This window comes from Triticum aestivum, chromosome 3B (genome assembly GCF_018294505.1).
Source record: "Triticum aestivum cultivar Chinese Spring chromosome 3B, IWGSC CS RefSeq v2.1, whole genome shotgun sequence".
Lineage (NCBI taxonomy): Eukaryota > Viridiplantae > Streptophyta > Magnoliopsida > Poales > Poaceae > Triticum > Triticum aestivum.
In genome coordinates, this window is record NC_057801.1 from 101,136,085 (window position 1) to 101,143,221 (window position 7,137).

Below are 7,137 nucleotides of genomic sequence, written 5' to 3' on the forward strand. Positions count from 1 at the left end.
CGCTGCAGGCACAGTCGCCTCTGCCGCTGCGGTCCTCAACCGACCCTGCCGCCCTCGTCCAAGGCATCCTCGTGTGCAACACTAGCTCGATTAGGTGAGCTCGCATGGCCTTGTTCACTTAGTTTTCTACATGCGCCTGATCCATGCAGGTCAGGGATCAGTGATTGAATTGTTTAGACATCTTTTTTGGATAAAACTTGTTTATCTGTGTCGTCATTAAAGAAGGATGAAGATTTGCACCTTTGCATTAGTGAATTATAAAGAGAAGTGAACATATAAATATAGGCCAATTTGCTAGCATTCTGGTGCTTATCAACACTCGAAATCCGCTTGTCTAGCTTCAACCTATCTTGCTTTGCTATGAATATTCCTTTGGGATGACTAAAACTGGAGCTATACTAGCCTATCTCTGCTATGTTCCATCCACTGTATCTGTTTAACCAACCTGATCCTCCAAACATAAAATCTCAAGTGTGTACTGAATCATGTGTTATTTAGTTAGCTGAGCAGTATCTTTAGTTTTCTAATGATTGCTCAACTCTCAATTCTGAATAAATAAGTAGCTGGCCCTATTGGTTCTTTCTTTCTTCAGGGCTATGAGTTGATGGCCACGCTGCTGTTTTGCCCTACTTGATAATTCTTTTACTGTCCGGTCTGCTCTACTCTGCATAGTTTCCAGTTGCTTATAAAATGATAAAACTGTGGTGATGTGAGGTCCGCCAATGGTTTGTAATTTTGGTTTCATCCCCAACCTCTCCAGCTAGCTTCTTCTTCACATCATATCATATTTGCACCTGCTGCTGCATCATGGATTGGATGGTCACCTACTTGCTAAGTAGATTAGCTTGTATTGCCATCGAATTAGTCAATATTGTTTCACTTGGCTTGTTTCTTGTACTAGGTCTGTCAATTACAGCATAAACAAACAAATTGCTTAGCTCTCAACTATGAATACATAGCTAGCTGAACCTGTTCTTTCTTTCTCTCTAAAGAGCTATGACTTACATGGGTCAAGCTGCTGTTTTTCTATGCTCGATGATACTATTGCTGCCTGTATACTGATACATGTGGTGATATTTACCCGAACTGAAGTTGTGAATGTACCATTATTTTCCTGCTCACAAGCATTTGATCTCTACTGGAATATTAGTGTTTTTTATGGGAGGAATATCACAATAGTAGTGCATTTTCCTGCTGTTTTATCGGAAGCCTCCTCCCATTATCACAATATCACAATACTGTAGCCATTAAAGCTTGTTCATCCAGAAATTTTACATTACATACATTGTGCTATATATAGTGGCCGTTCAAACTTGTTAAACAACCTTCTGTTGTTGTTCCTGTAATCTCTGATTTGTAGCATTGTTGGTTTTGCTCTTTTTTTTGTCTTAAAACTTGATGGGCCAAAGATCCTTTGTTTGTATGTTATCATCACTATGATCTTCAGTTTTCCATACACTGTGATCTTCAGTTTTTCATTGCGTGTTTTTTCTGCAATTTGCTTGGTGTGTGGACAGGGCCAAAGGACAAGATGCTTCAATCCGGCGAGGACAGAGCCAAATGACCAAAGTTTGTTCATCTGTTGCCAAGGTGATCCCTCTCCTCCTCCTCTCTATTTTTTGTTCATTTTCTCATATGATCTGATGCGTGCTCTCTTGCTTGGTGTGTGTGCAGTTTGGTACCATCCCGTGGGGAGGGCCAGGGACAAGCTGCTCCGATCCGGTGAGGATGCCCACCATCTATTGTTAAGGTGATCTCTCTCTCTACATATATATATACATATCCTGTTATGATGATTCTCAGCCCCGCCCCGCCTTTAAGCTATGCATTCAGAAGAAACATTCTATAGTAAAGTATGGGGTTGTTGATTAAACTGCTGATGTGTTCACTTCAATGAGAAAAAGTGTAGTTAATTCAGGTTGTGAACATTTCTTAGGAGTTATATTAAGAAACATACTGTATGAGAAAAACTGCTACTGTTGTGTTCACTTCAATGAGAAAAACTGCTGCTGTGTTCACTTCAATGAGAAAAACTGCTGCTGTGTTCACTTCAATGAGAAAAACTACTGCTGTGTTCACTTCAACTGAGTTACTCCTTTTTTGAATGGAATGTTCATAATATATTGTCTCTAGTTTTTCTAATTTTTATCAGCTGATTCATGTAACAGGGCGTCCGTGGAAGGCCCAGTCCTGACTCTCCAGTGAGCCGGTATTTGATCGCTATTGAAGGAGCTACATGTAGAAGAAGAAAATACTTGTAGAGCTTGTAACTGATTCCCATAGTTGTAGAGCTTGTATCAGCTAAGCTTGTATTACGTGTAACTTGTAGAACTTGTAAATGCTACAGCTTGTAGGACTTGTCATTTGTAGAGCTTGTAAATAAGCTTGTATATGCTACAGCTTGTAGGACGTGTCATTTGTAGAGCTTGTATTGAATCTGGCTATTGTTATGTGAAGTATCTTGTGTGTTTTTCCTTGCCAATTTAACTACTAGTTATTTTCTTATTGTCAAATTGAAATATGAAGAATCCGGGCCTAATAGCTAGGACCCACTTATCAGAACCTGACAAGTGGGATCTGTTTGACTAGTGGACCCATTTTATAAAAAAAACTAAAACTGTTGTACAAAAAGGCCATGACCCATAAAATAAAAAGGCCAAATTGTTGGGCTAGGCCCATGTAGCTAGAGAAAATTAATAGAGAAAATATACAGTAAAAAGGCCGAATTGTTGGGCTCGGCCCATGTAGAAAATCGAATTGGACCGGGCTGAATCTTGTGCCACATCAGCTTGCCACGCTGGATGCCTACGTGGCCTGGGGGAGGTTGCTAGTGACCAAAACGCCACAGTAGGAATATTTTGGTCGTAAACGTCTTTGACCATTCCAGAAGAAAGGTCGCTATAGTCAGTTTATGACGGCCAGCTTTTGACCTTCTTTTTTTGGTCACAAAAAGGTCGTAAATGGAAATTTGTGACCTTTAAGTGACCAATAGTGGTGGTCACAAGTTGACATATTTCTTGTAGTGTGAAGATTGCTTTTAATGACCTGAGAGGTCATTGTCGGAGCGGTGGCCGAACAGGCGGTCATAAGAAAACCGCCTAGCCGGATAGTCTGGCCGGCGGCCAAAGCTCCCTTGACGACGGTGCCGTCTTTGAAGACGGGAAAAGGCATCCTTCCTGATGGTGACGGCACAGAGGAACTCTCAATGAAAGCACCAATGTCGGTGTCAAAACTGGCGGATCTCGAGTAGGGGGTCCCGGACTGTGCGTCTAGGCGGATGGTAATAGGAGACAAGGGACACGATGTTTTACCCAGGTTCGGGCCCTCTTGATGGAGGTAAAACCCTACGTCCTGCTTGATTAATATTGATGATGTGTGTTACAAGAGTGGATCTACCACGAGATCAAGGAGGCTAAACCCTAGAAGCTATCCTATGGTATGATTGTTGTTCGTCCTATGGACTAAAGCCATCCGGTTTATATAGACACCGGAGAGGGCTAGGTTACACAAAGTCGGTTACAAAGGTAGGAGATCTACATATCCGTATCGCCAAGCTTGCCTTCCACGCCAAGGAAAGTCCCATCCGGACACGGGACGAAGTCTTCAGTCTTGTATCTTCATAGTCTTGGAGTCCGGCCGATGATGATAGTTCGGCTATCCGGACACCCCCTAGTCCGGGACTCCCTCACCTAGCGTCACCGAACCTTAAGTGTGTAGACCCTACGGGTTTGGGAGACACGCAGACATGACCAAGATGACTCTCCGGTCAATAACCAACAGTGGGATCTGGATACCCATGTTGGCTCCCACATGCTCCTTGATGATCTCATCGGATGAACCACGATGTCGAGGATTCAAGTAACCCCGTATACAATTCCCTTTGTCAATCGGTATGTTACTTGCCCGAGATTCGATCATTGGTATCCCAATACCTCGTTCAATCTCGTTTCTGGCAAGTCACTTTACTCGTACCGTAATGCATGATCCCGTGACCAAACACTTGATCACTTTGAGCTCATTATGATGATGCATTACCGAGTGGGCCCAGAGATACCTCTCCGTCATACGGAGTGACAAATCCCAGTCCCGATCCGTGTCAACCCAACAGATACTTTCGGGGATACCCGTAGTATACCTTTATAGTCACCCAGTTACGTCGTGACGTTTGGTACACCCAAAGCACTCCTACGGTATCCGGGAGTTACACGATCTCATGGTCTAAGGAAAAGATACTTGACATTGGAAAAGCTCTAGCAAACGAACTACACGATCTTGTGCTATGCTTAGGATTGGGTCTTGTCCATCACATCATTCTCCTAATGATGTGATCTCATTATCAATGACATCCAATGTCCATAGTCAGGAAACCATGACTATCAATTGATCAACGAGCTAGTCAACTAGAGGCTCAGTAGGGACATGTTGTGGTCTATTTATTCACACATGTATTACGATTTCCGGATAGCATAATTATAGCATGAATAATAGACAATTATCATGAACAAGGAAATATAATAATAATCATTTTATTATTGCCTCTAGGGCATATTTCCAACACTTTCAACTTAGCTTTCACTAGGAACACATTAAAATTTAAGGGAATGGTAGCACAGGCCATTGATCTACAACATAGATATGCAAAAAACTATCAGGACTAAGTTCATGATAAATTAAGTTCAATTGATCATATTACTTAAGAACTCCCGCGTAGATAGACATCACTCAAGTCATCTAAATGATACGTGATCCAAATCAACTAAACCATGTCCGATCATCACGTGAGATGGAGTAGTCATCAATGGTGAACATCTCTATGTTGATCATATCCACTATATGATTCATGTTCGACCTTTCGGTCTCCAGTGTTCCGAGGCCATATCTGTATATGCTAGGCTCGTCAAGTTTAACCCGAGTATTCCGCATGTGCAAAAGTGGCTTCCACCCGTTGCATTTGAACATAGAGCCTATCACATCCGATCATCATGTGGTGTCTCAGCACGAAGAACTTTTGCAACGGTGCATACTCGTGGAGAACACTTATACCTTGAAATTTTAGTAAGGGATCATCTTATAATGCTACCGCCGTACTAAGCAAAATAAGATGCATAAAGATAATCATGTCATCTAATCAAAATATGTAACATGATATGGCCATCATCATTTTGTGCTTTTGATCTCCATCACCAAAGCAACGTCATGATCTCCATCGTCACCGGCTTGAGACCTTGATCTCCATCGTAGTGTCTTGGTCGTCTCGCCAACTATTGCTTCTACGACTATTGCTACCGCTTAGTGATAAAGTAAAGCAATTACATGGCATGTGTATTTCATACAATAAAGCGACAACCATATGGCTCCTGCCAGTTGCCGATAACTTTTGCAAAACATGATCATCTCATACAACAACGTATATCACATCATGTCTTGACCATATCACATCACAACATGCCCTGCAAAAACAAGTTAGACGTCCTCTACTTTGTTGTTGCAAGTTTTACGTGGCTGCTACTGGATTCTAACAAGAACCGTACCTACCTACGGCACAAAAACCACAGCGGTGATTTATCAAGTTTGTTGTTTTAACCTTCACAAGGACCGGCCGCAGTCAAATTTGATTCAACTAAAGTTGGAGAAACAGACACCCGCCAGCCACCTTTATGCAAAACTAGTTGCATGTCTGTCGGTGGAACCGGTCTCATGAACATGGTCATGTAAGGTTGGTCTGGGCCACTTCATCCAACAATACCGCCGAATCAAAATAAGACATTGGTGGTAAGCAGTATTACGATCACCGCCCACAACTCTTTGTGTTCTAGTCGTGCATATCATCTATGCATATACCTGGCTCTGATGCCACTGTTGGGAAACGTAGCATGCAATTTCAAAAAAAATCCTACGCTCACGCAAAATCTATCTAGGAGATGCATAGAAATGAGAGGGGGAGAGTGTGTCCACGTACCCTCATAGACCGAAAGCGGAAGCGTTTGCTCAACGCGGTTGATGTAGTCGAACATCTTCTCGTTCCGACCGATCGAGTACCGTATGTACGACACCTCTGAGTTCTGCACACGTTTAGCGCGATGACGTCCCTCAAGCTCTTGATCTAGCAGAGGGTCGAAGGAGTAGATGAGTTCTGTCAGCACGATAGCATGGTGACAGTGATGGCGATGTGATCCGCGCAGTGCTTCGCCTAAGCACCGCGAGAATATGACCGGAGGAAACTGTGGAGGGGGGTGCCGCACACGGCTAAGAGCAATTGGTGTGTCTCATAGGGGCGCCCCCGTATATAAAGGAGGGAGGGAGAGGAGGCATGCCTAGGGCGCACCCCAAGTGGGGAGGAATCCTACTTGGACTCCTAGTCCTATTCGCCCCCCTTCCTTCTATCGGAGGGGGAAAGGGGGAAGGAGAGAGAGAGGGAGAAGGAAAGGGGGGTCACGCCCCCTCCCCTTGTCCAATTCCGACTTCCCATGGGGGGCACGCGCCACCCCCATATGGCCCATTACTTCCCCCGGGAGGTTCCGATAACCCCTCAGTACTTCGATAAATACCCGAAACACTCCGAAACAATTCCGGTGTCCGAATACCACCTTCCAATATATCAATCTTTACCTCTCGACCATTTCGAGACTCCTCGTCATGTCTGTGATCTCATCCGGGACTCCGAACTACATCCGATCACCAAAACACATAACTCATATAATACATATCGTCATCAAACGTTAAGCGTGCGGACCCTACGGGTTCGAGAACTATGTAGACATGACCGATACACCTCTCCGGTCAATAACCAATAGCGGAACCTGGATGCTCATATTGGTTCCCACATATTCTACGAAGATCTTTATCAGTCGAACCGCAATGTCAACATACATTATTCCTTTGTCATCGGTGTGTTACTTGCCCAAGATTCGATTGTCAGTATCTTCATACCTAGTTCAATCTCGTTACCGACAAGTCTCTTTACTCGTTTCGTAATGCATCATCCTGCAATTAACTCATTAGTCACATTGCTTGCAAGGCTTCATATGATGTGCATTACCGGAGGGCCCAGAGATACCTCTCCGATACTCGGAGTGACAAATCCTAATCTCGATCTATGCCAACCCAACAAACACCTTCGGAGATACCTGTAGAGCA